This window comes from Pelophylax lessonae, assembly GCF_965119305.1.
Source record: "Pelophylax lessonae genome assembly, chromosome: 2".
Classification (NCBI taxonomy): Eukaryota; Metazoa; Chordata; class Amphibia; order Anura; family Ranidae; genus Pelophylax; species Pelophylax lessonae.
Window position 1 is genome coordinate 281,243,525 of NC_138769.1, and position 16,062 is coordinate 281,259,586.

Consider the following 16,062-nt stretch of genomic DNA (forward strand, 5'->3'; position numbering starts at 1 on the left):
GAAATACTTTTTTTGCTAAAATTACTGTATTTTCGCCTTATAGAGTCTTAAAACGCCGATTTTAGACAAGATAATTGCATTTCTTAAAAAAAGACCTGACAACATGTTTTTGGTCAAAATAACTCTATTTTGGTCTCCAAGTGTCTTACAAGCCTTTTTTAGTCAAAATAAATGCATTTGGTCATCAAAGGTCTGAAAAACTTTTATCCAAAATGACTGTATTTTTGTCTTTTAGATTCTCAAAACGCCGCTTTTAGACAAGATAACTGCATTTGGTAACAAATAGCCTGAAAACATTTTTTTGGTCAAAATGACTCTATCTTTGGTCTCCAAGTGTCTAAAGACCCTCTTTTTTCAAAATAACTGCATTTGTTCACCAAAGGTCTGAAATACTTTTTTTTAGCTAAAATTACTGTATTTTTGTCTTTTAGAGTCTTAAAACGCCGCTTTTAGACAAGATAATTGCATTTCGTAACAAAAGGCCTGACAACATGTTTTTGGTCAAAATGACTCTATTTTGCTCTCCAAGTGTCTTAAAAGCCTTTTTTGTCAAAATGACTGCATTTGGTCACCAAAGGTCTGAAAAACTTTTTTTAGCCAAAATGACTGTATTTTTGTCTTTTAGAGTCTCAAACCATCGCTTTTAGACAAGATAACTGCATTTGGTAACCAATGGCCTGAAAAAAATGTTTTTGTCAGAATGACTCTATTTTGGTCTCCAAGTGTCTAAAGATCCTTTCTTAGTCAAAATAACTGCATTTGGTCACCAAAGGTCTGAAAAACATTTTTACCAAAAATGACTGTATTTTTATCTTTTAGAATCTCAAACCATCGCTTTTAGACAAGATAACTGCATTTGGTAACCAATGGCCTGAAAACATGTTTTTGGTCAAAATGACTCTATTTTGGTCTCCAAATGTCTAAAACGCCTTTTTTAGTCAAAATAACTGCATTTGGTCACCAAAGGTGTGAAAAAAAAATTTAGTCAAAATGATTGTATTTTCGTCTATTAGAGTCTAAAAAAGCCGCTTTTGGACAAGATAATTGCATTTTCTAACCAATCGCCTGAAACATTTGTTTGGGTCAAAATGACTCTATTTTGGTCTCCAAGTGTCTAAAAAGCCTATTTTAGTCAAAATACTTTTTTTAGCTAAAATTACTGTATTTTTGTCTTTTAGAGTCTTAAAACGCCGCTTTTTGACAAGATAATTGCATTTCGTAACAAAAGGCCTGATAACATGTTTTTGGTCAAAATTACTCTATTTTGGTCTCCCAAGTGTCTAAAAAGCCTTTTTTAGTCAAATAACTGCATTTGGTCACCAAAGGTCTGAAAAACTTTTTTTAGCCAAAATGACTATATTTTTGTCTTTTAGAGTCTCAAAACGCCGCTTTTAGACAAGATAACTGCATTTGGTAACCAATGGTCTGAAAACATGTTTTTGGTCAAAATGACTCTATTTAGGTCTCCAAAGCCTGTTTTAGTCAAAATAACTGTATTTGGTCACCAATGGTCTGAAAAACTTTTTTAGCCAAAATGACTGTATTTTTGTCTTTTAGAGTCTTAAAAAGCCGGTTTTAGACAAGATAATTACATTTCGTAACCAGTGATCTGAAAACATTTTTTGGTCAAAATGACTCTATTTTGGTCTCCAAGTGTCTAAAAAGCCCCTTTTAGTCAAAATAACTACATTTGGTCACCAAAGGTCTGAAATAAACATTTAGTCAAAATGACTGTATTTTCGTCTATTAGAGTCTTAAAAAGCCGGTTTTGGACAAGATAATTGCATTTGGTAACCAACCGCCTGAAACATTTGTTTGGGTCAAAATGACTCTATTTTGGTCTCCAAGTGTCTAAAAAGCCCCTTTTAGTCAAAATAACTTCATTTGGTCACCAAAGGTCTGAAATAAACATTTAGTCAAAATGACTGTATTTTCGTCTATTAGAGTCTTAAAAAGCCGGTTTTAGACAAGATAATTACATTTCGTAACCAGTGATCTGAAAACATTTTTGGTCAAAATGACTCTATTTTGGTCTCCCGAGTGTTTAAAAAGCCTATTTTAGTCAAAATAAATGCATTTGATCACCAAAGGTCTGAAATACTTTTTTAGCTAAAATTACTGTATTTTCGTCTTTTAGAGTCTTAAAACGCCGATTTTAGACAAGATAATTGCATTTCTTAAAAAAAGGCCTGACAACATGTTTTTGGTCAAAATAACTCTATTTTGGTCTCCAAGTGTCTTACAAGCCTTTTTTAGTCAAAATAAATGCATTTGGTCATCAAAGGTCTGAAAAACTTTTATCCAAAATGACTGTATTTTTGTCTTTTAGATACTCAAAACGCCGCTTTTAGACAAGATAACTGCATTTGGTAACAAATAGCCTGAAAACATTTTTTTGGTCAAAATGACTCTATCTTTGGTCTCCAAGTGTCTAAAGAGCCTCTTTTTTCAAAATAACTGCATTTGTTCACCAAAGGTCTGAAATAATTTTTTTTAGCTAAAATTACTGTATTTTTGTCTTTTAGAGTCTTAAAACGCCGCTTTTAGACAAGATAATTGCATTTCGTAACAAAAGGCCTGACAACATGTTTTTGGTCAAAATGACTCTATTTTGCTCTCCAAGTGTCTTAAAAGCCTTTTTTGTCAAAATGACTGCATTTGGTCACCAAAGGTCTGAAAAACTTTTTTTAGCCAAAATGACTGTATTTTTGTCTTTTAGAGTCTCAAACCATCGCTTTTAGACAAGATAACTGCATTTGGTAACCAATGGCCTGAAAAAAATGTTTTTGTCAGAATGACTCTATTTTGGTCTCCAAGTGTCTAAAGATCCTTTCTTAGTCAAAATAACTGCATTTGGTCACCAAAGGTCTGAAAAACATTTTTACCAAAAATGACTGTATTTTTATCTTTTAGAATCTCAAACCATCGCTTTTAGACAAGATAACTGCATTTGGTAACCAATGGCCTGAAAACATGTTTTTGGTCAAAATGACTCTATTTTGGTCTCCAAATGTCTAAAACGCCTTTTTTAGTCAAAATAACTGCATTTGGTCACCAAAAGTGTGAAAAAAAATTTAGTCAAAATGATTGTATTTTCGTCTATTAGAGTCTTAAAAAGCCGCTTTTGGACAAGATAATTGCATTTTCTAACCAATCGCCTGAAACATTTGTTTGGGTCAAAATGACTCTATTTTGGTCTCCAAGTGTCTAAAAAGCCTATTTTAGTCAAAATACTTTTTTTAGCTAAAATTACTGTATTTTTGTCTTTTAGAGTCTTAAAACGCCGCTTTTTGACAAGATAATTGCATTTCGTAACAAAAGGCCTGATAACATGTTTTTGGTCAAAATTACTCTATTTTGGTCTCCCAAGTGTCTAAAAAGCCTTTTTTAGTCAAATAACTGCATTTGGTCACCAAAGGTCTGAAAAACTTTTTTTAGCCAAAATGACTATATTTTTGTCTTTTAGAGTCTCAAAACGCCGCTTTTAGACAAGATAACTGCATTTGGTAACCAATGGTCTGAAAACATGTTTTTGGTCAAAATGACTCTATTTAGGTCTCCAAAGCCTGTTTTAGTCAAAATAACTGCATTTGGTCACCAATGGTCTGAAAAACTTTTTTAGCCAAAATGACTGTATTTTTGTCTTTTAGAGTCTTAAAAAGCCGGTTTTAGACAAGATAATTACATTTCGTAACCAGTGATCTGAAAACATTTTTTGGTCAAAATGACTCTATTTTGGTCTCCAAGTGTCTAAAAAGCCCCTTTTAGTCAAAATAACTACATTTGGTCACCAAAGGTCTGAAATAAACATTTAGTCAAAATGACTATTTCGTCTATTAGAGTCTTAAAAAGCCGGTTTTGGACAAGATAATTGCATTTGGTAACCAACCGCCTGAAACATTTGTTTGGGTCAAAATGACTCTATTTTGGTCTCCAAGTGTCTAAAAAGCATTTATTTTTTTGCATTTGATCACTAAAGGTTTAAAAAATGTTTTAATATTTATTGAGTATAAACAGTACACTGAATAAATAACATGAACGGTAGACATAATCAGTTACAGAACCAGTGTTCGGAAAAATACAAATATATAAAGGATATAACAGCAACAGTACAGGAAAAGGTCATCCATAAACCATCGCATTCAGGTGAAAATTACAGCCAAGTAAACAAACCTTAGCATGTTCCCATGTGCATACGTGAAGGATAAATAAAAACATACAGTTATTCCCTCCCAATAGTAATAGGACCATGAACATCTAGCAATATAGCACACACCTCCGTAAAGTAGCAAAAACCCACCTGAAGTACTAAGTGCAAAGGAGAAGGGAAGGGAAAAAAGGAAAACAGTGGCAGAAAACTTAAAGGGAGGGGGGAGGGGGGAAAGGAAGGGAAAGGATGGGAGGACTCTGCACTCTTCTCAAGAAATGCTACCCTATCCAATGAGCAGCCGATCCATAACCAGTTGGGGGGAGCCAAGGCCGGGTCATCCAACCAAGGTTGCCATAACGAGGCAAATTTCTTGTGAGCATTTCAATGCTGGTATGTCAGCTTTTCCCTGATTAAAGAGGCATTGACCTGTGTTATCCACTGGCCCATGCTCGGCACCCTGGAGGCGATCCAAAATCTAGTAATTAATTTGCGAGCAATATACAACAATCGCAACACGGCAATGTGAGCATTTGGGGTCAGAGTGTCCACCTCCAGAGCACCAAGCAGACAGACCACAGGATCCCTTAGTAGCTGAAAATTATACACTTTAGAGATCGTGTCAATTACCTTCCCCCAGTAGCGAAACAGCTTGGGACATCTAAACATCATGTGTATAAGTGTACCCTGGTCTCTCTCACATTTGGGGCACAAGGGAGTAGATCTGCGTCCCCAACGGTACAGCTGCATCGGTGTTCTGTATGCTCTGTGAAACAGAAATAAGTGAGATATCTTATGGGAGGCCGACACCGACACCAAAGGGATCGATGAGAGGCAAAGATCCCACGTCTCCCCATCTATGGGTCCAAGATCCCCCCTCCCACCCCGCACGAGCAGGGAGGGAAGAGGGGTCCTGCACGGATCCCAACAGAAGGACATAAACCTGTGAGATCATATTCTTGTCCGAGACCCGAAACACCTCACCCAACAGGCAGTGAGTGTCGGGTGTCAAAGAAGCCAAGCCTGCCTGGGCCATCATCGCGTGTCTCAATTGTAGGTAGCGAAAGAAACAGTGCCTAGGAACATCAAACTCCCTCTGTAAGTCTTGAATATATTTCAGTACCCCAGCTCTGAACAATTGTGCTATAAAATATACACCATGGGCCTCCCACATCTCCGCGCCCTCTAGATGAAACAGTTCCGAAAAGTTGCGATTATGCCAAATCGGAGTCTGAGGAAGGTAACCCGTGATCTGCAACATCCCCTTGACACAGCGCCACACCATGCAAATCAAGGCGAGTGTGGGTAACCGAGTCCCCATATTGGAGAACCCCGCTTCAAGGTGTACAAGGACAGGGTGAGGCGAGTCAGTAGGGACCAATAAGGACCCAATAGGATCGAATGGATCCAAAAGACCCCAGCCCCCCATATGCTGAACCTGGAAGGCTAGAAAATATACTCTGGGGTTGGGGACTTGCCCATCTGAAGGGTAGCCAATTTAATCCTAGCCACTTTTTTGCACCAGATCAGTTCTCGGAACTGGGAGTCAATCCTATAGAACCATTTCCTGGGTATCCAGATTGGGGAGTTGTGCAAGACATAAAGAAGTTGAGGAGCCCACACCATCTTAATTAGATTGACTCGCCCAGCCACCAACAAGGGAACTTTGCAGCAGAGGTACGAGGTTCAGTGTGATATACTGGGTAGGATCAGGAGACACCTGGATCCCCAAATATTTGAAGGAGTCAACCACTCGCACTGTGGATGCACAGTCCGGAAGAGGCTGAGTTATGGGATCAAGGGGCATTAAAACTGATTTATCCCAATTTATGGAAAATCCCGACAGGGACCCAAAATAGTCAATAAGGGACATTACCGCCCGCAAGGATTCCCCTGTATCACCTAGGTAGAGCAGTGTGTCATCCGCATAGAGTGAGATAACGTCTGCATGGGAGCCCCTTCTGAACCCCACTATGTCAGGGGAGGACCGAATACGCGCCGCTAAGGTCTCCAGTGCCATGGCAAACAGCAATGGAGATAGCGGGCAGCCCTGCCTAGTCCCCCTGTGCAAACAGAAGGGTCCAGAAAGCTCCCCGTTCACCCTCAGTCTGCCCGTGGGGGCAGCGTACAGTACCCACACCCAGTTCAGAAAGTTCTCTCCCACACCAAAGCGCTTGAGAACTTCCCATAGGTACACCCATTCAACACTATCGAATGCCTTAGCGGCATCTAGCGAAAAGACTGCCCGGTTCCCAGGGTTGTCTACTGGGATCTGAAGGTTCAGAAATAGTCGGCGGAGATTAAGTGCCGTCGATCTGGTCAGGATAAACCCCGATTGATCCCTATGGACAACCCCCTGGACAACAGAGGAAAGCCTAGAATTTTAACATCCGTTGTGAGTAGAGATATGGGCCTTTAGGAATCCGACAAAAGCGGATCCTTGCCGGGCTTCAGCAGGAAAACAACTATAGCTTCGGACATAGAGGCAGGAAGGCGGCTGTTAGGGATACAAGTGGTAGCCTGATGGCAGAGGAAGGCTCCACGTGTGCCAGAGGGCGGTGCTTAGACAGGAACCCCCAAGGTAAGTGACACAGGCTAACCTGAGGTGCGGAATCTAAGTATCCACCGGTTTTCACCAGAGCCTCTAGTGGTGAGGATGGATTTTGCTGCGTGTGGATACCAGGTCGCAGTCCTCAGGGTCACCCCACCAAGGAAGAAGCCGATCAAGATCCGAAGGCAGATAAGCAGAAAAGGGAGATCCGAGAGAATGGTCAAACAAGCCGGGGGTCAGGACGGGCAGCAGGTCAACAAGGTCAGGAACAAGCCAAAGGTCAAAACGGATATCAAACAGGTAACAGGAAGCAGGCTTCAGGAACACAGGAAGAGCTGCAGACAAGTCAGCAAAGACACAGTGCTTCTGAGCTGTTTAAATAAGGCAGCCTCTTTGCCAATTACTGCAATTAGTCTGCTCTAGGTTTTAGATTGCAGATTCATGACAGCACATCAGTGTGCTCAGGAAGCATTCCTAACATTGCCCCCCCCCCTTAAGGGCAACCTCCGGGTGTCCAACAAACTGCTTTTCTGAGGATGGGCAAGAAAAAACGCCTGGATCAGGTCTGCGGCATAAATGTTACTCTCAGGTTCCCAGGAATTCTCTTCCGGCACATAACCCTTCCATTTAATAAGGAACTGAAGCTGGTTACCTCTTTTCCGGCAATCAAGTACAGCCTCAACTTCGTACTCCATGTCGCCATCCACCATCACTGGTTCCGGAGGTCCAGGGCTTCTGCCGGGGAAGGCGTCGGGAACCACGGGTTTTAAAAAAGAGTGACATGGAACACAGGATGGATCCGTAGGGTATCAGGTAAGGATAACTCATAGGACACGGCATTGAGTCTTATTTTAACGGGGAATGGGCCGATAAACCTGGAAGCCAACTTCTTGGATGGTCAGGCCAAGCGCAGGTTAGCTGTGGATAAAAAGACCTGGTCACCTGGTTGGAGAATCAGTTCTCCCCTCTTTTTCCCATCAAAGATTCTTTTGGACGCTATCTGAGCCTTGGCCAAGGTGTCCTGCAGAAGTTTGTTGTTACTTGTGAAGAAGTCAATGGTGACCTGAACTGCGGGCACTCCGGAATCAGATGGGACGTCGGGCAGAAAGGAAGGATGAAAACCATAATTGGCAAAGAAGGGAGATTGCCCGGTAATGGAATGTCGTGAATTATTAAAGGCAAATTCCGCAAATGGTAGTAATGCTACCCAGTCGTCCTGGACGAAGGTGGTAAAGCACCGGAGATATTGTTCCAGGGTCTGGTTTGTCCTCTCTGTTTGCCCGTTTGTCTGCGGGTGGTAAGCTGAGGACATAGATAATTCAATTTTTAGTAGCTTACACAAGGCCCTCCAAAAGCGGGACATGAACTGTACCCCTCTGTCCGAGATAATGTTCGTGGGTACCCCGTGGAGTCACACAATCTCCCTAATGAAGACTTCTGCAGTTTCTTTTGCAGAGGGGGTACCTTTGAGGGGTAGAAAGTGGGCCATCTTAGTAAGCCGGTCTACAACCACAAAAATGGCGGAGCACCCGGCCAAAGGTGGAAGTTCCACGATAAAGTCCATGGCGATAGTTTGCCAGGGCCGGTCAGGGATTGGGAGTGGTCTGAGGAGACCCCACGCCTTACTTCTGGTGGTTTTACTCCTTCAGCAAGAAACACAGGAAGACACATAACTTCTGCAGTCTTTTCCCATCTCAGGCCACCAGAAGGTGCGTTGCATGAGGTCAAGGGTCCTATGAACACCAAAATGGCCAGCAAGAGGGTGGTCATGGCAGGCAGCTAGAACCGAAACTCTGACTCCCTCCGGGACAAATATTTTGTCCTTAGCCCACAACAAACCATCCTTGCGTGACAGGGGTATCCCAGGTGGACCGGAAATTTTGGCAGAGGCTTGCTCAAGATGGGATTTCAGGCTAGTGAGCAGGAAGTTTTTCTCTGACAGGATAGTGTCAGGTACCAACTCTTCTTTAGTATTATCAAACATCCGGGACAGGGCATCCGGTTTGACATTTTTCGACCCGGGCCGATAGGTGATATGGAACGAGAATCTGGAGAAGAAGAGTGCCCATCGGGCCTGGCGGGGTCTAAGTCGCTTTGCAGATCTTAAGTACTCAAGGTTCTTATGATCGGTAAATATAAGAATCGGGTGTGATGCTCCTTCTAGTAGATATCTCCACTCTTCGAGAGCGGCTTTGATTGCCAGGAGTTCCCGGTCCCCGACATCATAGTTTTTCTCCGCGGGAGAGAGTTTCCGGGAAAAGAAGGCTATTGGGTGAGTTAAGTCTCTAGTTCCCTGTCTTTGGGAGATGACTGCCCCGACCGAAACGTCCGATGCGTCTACCTCCAGGAGATAGGGTAAGGCAGGATCCGGGTGACTTAGGATAGGGGCAGAGGTAAAATGTTTTTTAAGAACCGAGAAGGCGGACTGAGCTTCTGGGGTCCACTGGAAGTGGACGTTCTTCTTAGTAAGGGGCTATGATGTTAGAGAACCCCTTAATGAACCTCCTATAAAAATTGGCGAAGCCAACGAAGCGCTGTACTCCCTTTTTGTCTGATGGAGGTGGCCAGTCCAGAATGGCAGAGACCTTCTGAGGATCCATCTCTATTCCTTCTGTGGAAATTATTAACCCCAGAAACGGGATACTGTTCTGCTCAAAAACGCACTTCTCGGCCTTGGCGTAGAGACCATGCTGGCGAAGGCGACCAAGGACATTTCGAACGTGCTCGCGATGCTGCTCTAGGGATGTTGAGAAGATTAGGATGTCATCCAAGTATACGATGACGAAGATATCCAACCAATCCCTGAAGATGTCGTTCACAAAGTGTTGGAACGTGGCAGGAGCATTACAAAGGCCAAATGGCATTACCAGGTATTCGAAATGTCCGAATCTAGTGCGGGAAGCAGTCTTCCATTCGTCGCCCTCTCGGATGCGCACCAAGTTGTACGCCCCACGAAGATCCAGCTTAGTAAACAGGATGGCAGATCTGAGTCTCTGAAAGAGTTCGGGGACTAGAGGAAGGGGATAACGTTTTTTAATAGTAACTTTATTTAAATCCCTATAATCGATGCAGGGTCGGAGGGTGTGATCCTTCTTCTCTACGAAGAGGATACCTGCCCTTGCTGGAGAGGTAGAGGGATGGATGAACCCCTTCTTCAGACTTTCGTCTACATAGTCCTTTAAGACGTCCAGCTCACGTTCAGAAAGTGGGTAAATCCGGCCGAACGGGATTTCGGCTCCTGGGAGCAAGTCGATGGGGCAGTCATATGGACGGTGGGGGGGCAAGGTCTCTGCTCCCCGTTTGCTGAATACATCCAGGAAATCATGGTATGCTTTGGGCACCACAGAACATACATCAGGTTCGGATTCAAGACAGAACAGAGTCTTGGGGAATTCAGGAGGAGCGGGTAGACAGGAATTCTTGCAGTAAAGAGATGGGAACTGGATGGTGCCTGTGATCCAATTGACTTGCGGGTTATGTGCTTGCAACCACGGTAATCCCAGGATAATGGGAAATAAGGAGGATGTGATAACATCCAGGCTAATCAGTTCCTTATGGCCGGAGGAGGAGACCATAGGAAGGGGAAAAGTTTCTTGGGTCACGGGCCCGGATTTGATGTGGGAGCCATCAGCCAGGAAGATGGTGAGGTCCTGAGTCTTGAGCCGGAGAGGTACGCAACATGCAGGGCAAACGAGCGATCAATGAAACAACGGCAGGCTCCAAAGTCAATGATTGCGGTAACTGGGACGAGTCCTTCCGGAAGCTGTAATGACACAGGAAAGGCTAGGTGGGAGGAACTGGCAACAGATGGTGAGGCCGGCATGAACTTATGGTATTTTGCCGGGCAGGAGCGCACATAGTGGCCAGCTTCACCGCAATACAGGCACAGCTTACCCAACTGGTGACGGCGTCTCTCCTCCGGGGACAAACCAGGCCGTATGATCCCAAGGTTCAGTCGTATCTGAGGTGACTCCAGCGGGAGCGGGGTTGGTAAGAGCTGACCCAGCAGAAGAAAAGTATGCAGGATGAGCAACTCGTGGTAGCGTCCAGGCTGGTCTGAACTGCTGCGGAGATCGTTCTGCTCTGCGCTCCCGTAGCCACCGGACGATTTGAATGGCCTGGGAAATCAAATCTTCCAAGGCGTTGGGGACACCTACCCGCGCCAGCTCGTCCTTCAGTCCTTCTGAAAGCCGAGACGGAACTGATACCGGAGTGCTGCTTCGTTTCAGGACGTATCGGAACTGAGGCAGCGGAAGTCAGTGACGTAGTGTTCTACGGGCCTGCGACCCTGCTGAAGAACATGAAGCGCAGCTTCTGCGGTGGAGGATCGCTGCGGGTCAACATAGAGCTGTGCCATGGCCTCAAAAAATGACCGTAAGGAGTTTAATGGGGGCTGCCCTCTTCAAGGAGCCGATATCTCCCTGCTCCTAGGCGAACTGGGGTTCGCCTAGGAGCAGGGAGATAAACAAACCCCACCTTGGTGGTCTCCAAAGAAAAGGTTCGAGGTTGCAGGGAGAAATACAGCTGGCAGGCGTTGCGAAAGGCGCGGAATTTACCGCGATCCCCGGAATATTTTTCGGGAGCAGGAACTCGAGGTTCTGGTGGCAGCATCACTACGGTAGGGCCAGAAGCAGGTGCAGAGAGTGCTGCAGCAGGAGAGGAAGCAGATAATACAGGAGGATCCCCCTGAAGTGTCGTAGAGCGCAGCCGTTCCTCTAGCTGTGTGTAGCCGTCTTGAAGTGACTTTACGGTTTGAGACAGGGCTGCGAGGTGTTGGCAGATCTCTTCCAACGGTGAGGCTTCTCTTGCAGGCTCCGTCATGGCTGACTTGTACTGTTAGGGATACAAGTGGTAGCCTGATGGCAGAGGAAGGCCCCACGTGTGCCAGAGGGCGGAGCTTAGACGGGAACCCCCAAGGTAAGTGACACAGGCTAACCTGAGGTGCGGAATCTAAGTATCCACCGGTTTTCGCCAGAGCCTCTAGTGGGGAGGATGGATTTTGCTGCGTGTGGATACCAGGTCGCAGTCCTCAGGGTCGCCCCACCAAGGGAGAAGCCGGTCATGATCCGAAGGCAGATAAGCAGACAAGGGAGATCCGAGAGAATGGTCAAACAAGCCGGGGGTCAGGACGGGCAGCAGGTCAACAAGGTCCGGAACAAGCCAAAGGTCAAAACGGATATCAAACAGGTAACAGGAAGCAGGCTTCAGGAACACAGGAAGAGCTGCAGACAAGTCAGCAAAGACACAGTGCTTCTGAGCTGTTTAAATAAGGCAGCCTGTTTGCCAATTACTGCAATTAGTCTGCTCTAGGTTAACCCTTTAGATTGCAGATTCATGACAGCACATCAGTGTGCTCAGGAAGCATTCCTAACAGCGGCCAATACGGAAGGCTTCGTTATATACCCGCAGCAGCACGGGCACCAACTGTTCAGCGTATCGGCTGTAAACCTCCGACGGGATACCATCAGCCCCCGGAGATTTACCAGGCCTTTTATGGCCGACACTTACTTCTTTATCCTGTTAATGCCTAATGTTCCTTCAGCCACAGAATACTACGTTCTTAGCTGTCAGGTAAACCTATTTGGGCTAATTTTTGGGTCCTTTTATGGCCGACACTTACTTCTTTATCCTGTAAATGCCTAATGTACCTTCAGCCACAGAATACTACATTTTTAGCTGTCAATTTTTGTCTTTTAGAGCCTTAAAAAGCCGGTTTTAGACAAGATTTTAGACATTTGGCTCCAATGGCCTGAAATTTTTTTTGATTAAAATAACTATTTTGGTCTCCAAGTGTCTAAAAAGCCTTTTTTAGTCAAAATAACTGAATTTGGTCAACAAAGGTCTGAAAAACTTTTTTAGGCAAAATGACTGTATTTTTGTCTTTGAGTCTTAAAAAGCCAGTTTTAGACAAGATAACTGCATTTTGCTCTCCAATGGCCTGAAATTTTTTTGGTCAAAATGACTATTTTGGTCTCCAAGTGTCTAAAAATCCTTTTTTAGTCAAAATAACGGCATTTGGTCACCAAAGGTCTGAACATTTTTTTTAGTCAAAATGACTGTATTTTTGTCTTTTAGAGCCTTAAAAAGCTGGGTTTAGACAAGATTAGTCTAAAACTGGCCATTTGGGCTCCAATGGCCTGAAAAGATATTTTCGGTCAAAATTACTCTATTTTGGTCTCCAAGTGTCTTAAAATCCTTTTTTAGTCAAATTACTGCATTTGCTCCAAAGGTCAGAAAAAAAATGTAGTCAAAATGACTATATTTTTGTCTTTTAGAGCCTTAAAAAGCCGGTTTTAGAAAAGATTTTAGACATTTGGCTCCAATGGCCTGAAAAAAATGTTTTGGTCAAAATGACTCTATTTTGGTCTCCAAGTGTCTAAAAACCTTTTGTTAGTCAAAATAACGGCATTTGGTCACCAAAGGTCTGAAATTTTTTTTGTCAAAATGACTGTATTTTTGTCTTTTAGAGCCTTAAAAAGCCGTTTTTAGACTCGATTTGTCTAAAACAGGCCTTTGGGCTCCAATGGCCTGAAAAAGTTTTTGGTCAAAATGACTCTATTATGGTTTCCAAGTGTCTAAAAAGCCTTTTTAAGTCAGAGTCTGCAGAGTCGGCGAAACATGTTGGACCTGGGTGACCCCACTACTCTAGGATATGGCTCATAATTTTATTTATCACATATTTTCTATATTGACTGTCTTTTGATGCCTTTGCATCTGTGTCTTTTTTAACAATTTTGTACACATGTATTAATAAAATCATTATATATTAAATTGGTCTTCTATTTATCTATTCATGCCAAGTAACTCCTGCCTACAAAGTCCCAGGTTGGGTGTTTCCTCAGAATACACAGTTCCCTGTGGGGCTCATTTAGGCTCTGGTGTATTGGAACACCAATACCACTTGATACACTTTTTTCTCATATGTCCTTAGGGATGTGGCAGGACCTTTCTTGGCTTACTGGCATTTAGGGTCGGTACCTAACATTTTCTACTTGCTTCTGCATCCTGTGAATGCCTAATGTACCTTTAGCCACAGAATACTACGTTTTTAGGTAAACCCATGTGAGCTAATTTTTGGGGCCTATACAGGCCGACACTTACTTCTGTATACTGTGTGAATGCCTGATGTACCTCTAGCCATCCAATAATACGTTCATTGCTGTCAGTTAAACCCATGTGAGCTACGTTTTGGGGCCTAAACAGGCCGACACTTACTTCTGTATACTGTCAATGCCTGATGTACCTCCAGCCATCAAATACACTACGTTCTTTGGTGTCAGTTAAACCCATGTGAGCTAATTTTTGGGGCCTATACAGGCCGACACTTACTTCTGTATCCTGTGAATGCCTAATGTAATTCCATCCTTTAAATACTACGTTCCTTGCTGTCAGTTAAACCTATGTGAGCTAATTTTTGGGGTCTATAAAGGCCGACACTTACTTCTGTATACTGGAAATGCCTAATGTACCTCCAGCCATCAAATACAGTACGTTCTTTGCTGTCAGTTAAACCCATGTGAGCTAATTTTTGGGGCCTATACAGGCTGACACTTACTTCTGTATCCTGTGAATGCCTAATGTACCTTCAGCCACAGAATACTACGTTATTAGCTGTCAGTTAAACCCATGTGGGCTAATTTTTGGGGACTATACAGGCCGACACTTACTTCTGTATCCTGTGAATGCCTAATGTACCTTCAGCCTCCAAATACTACATACTTAGCTGTCAGGTAAACCCATGTGAGCTAATTTTTGGGGCCTATACCAGTACTGTATCTTGGCCTAGGCCAACAAGGCCCAGGCCTAGGGCAGCACTTTGTAGGGGGCAGCAAAAAATTTGGACTTGTGTTTGCTGCCACTGATTATTTCACTTATTTGTATAATGACGCTGGACTTCCTAATTATTATACAAATAAGTGATATAATCCTATGATTACAATCAGTGGCAGCAAACACAAGTCCAAATATCTTAAAAGAACTGATGGGGCTGCACTGATATAGCAGCACAGATGGGCACTGATATGCTGCACTGATGGGCACTAATATGCTGCTCTGATGGCCACAAATGAGTTGCCAATGGTGGGTACTGATAAACTGCACTGATGGGCACTAATGAGGCTGCATTGATAAGGCAGCACTGATATGCTGCACTGATGAGGCTGCACTCATGGGCACGAGGTGGCACTGATAAGCTTCACTGATGGGGCTGCACTGATATGGTGCCCTGATGGGCACTGATATGTTGCACTGATGGGCACTAATAGGCTGCACTGATGGCCACTGACAATGCTGCCCTGATGGCTACTGATGAGGCGGCACTGATAAGCTGTACTGATAAGCACTGATATGATGCAGTGATATGATGCACTAGTGGTGCCACTAATGGGGCTGTACTGATGGCCACTGATGAGGCTGTACTGATATGCTGCACTGATGGGCAGTAATGAGGCTGCACTGATGGGCACTGATAAGGTGGCACTGATGGGCTCTGATAGACTGTGGTTGTGGTCTGTGGTTTACAGATGAAAGGGCGGGTTATAAACAGGAAGGAGTGTTGCCTTTACAGGAAGAGGTGGGTCATATTTCAATTAGGGGGTGCACAAGTTTAGTCAGGCCTAGGGCAGCACAAAACCTAAATACACCACTGGCCTATACATGCCGACACTTACTTCTGTATACTGTGTGAATGCCTAATGTACCTCTAAACAAAACGATTCAGGATGCTCATAATTGTCCGTTATGTTCCGCGGAAAGACCTTCTCTTTGCCACAAGTTCTGGTCCTGTCCCTATATCATGACATTCTGGGACCAGGTACTGACCTTCATCGGGGAAGTGACGAAGTGGCACATACCCAAAGACCCTATATTGCTCCTGTTCGGTTACTGGGACAAACGCCTCCAAAAGTGTGCCTCGCCACATCGTCTGTGGATCCTGACCTGTTTACTGGTGGCCAGAAGGACAATCCTAACTAATTGGATCTCCACGACTCCCCCCTTAGTTTCCCGGGTCAGATCAGAGCTTTCCACACTTCTTTCCATTGACCGCCTCAACACGTTTTTTTCAGCCCCATCCTCACGGAAATCATTTCTACAGAAATGGGACAATTACGTCAAGTACTCCTTCCCCAAATCCGACCCCTCTATGGATCAATATACATTTACGTTCCAGGACTCGCCCAAGAACTCTTCCCCACTCTCACATTCCCCATCAGTTTCCATGCTCTTTTTACCCTGGACCCCCCTCCCCCCACCCTGCCCTTCCCCAGTTCAGGTTACCCATACTATGAGTGACCTAATTTGCATAATGTCTGTATTTAATTGTACCTTTTCTGTTGTTGATACTCACGTGTTATATTACAAAATT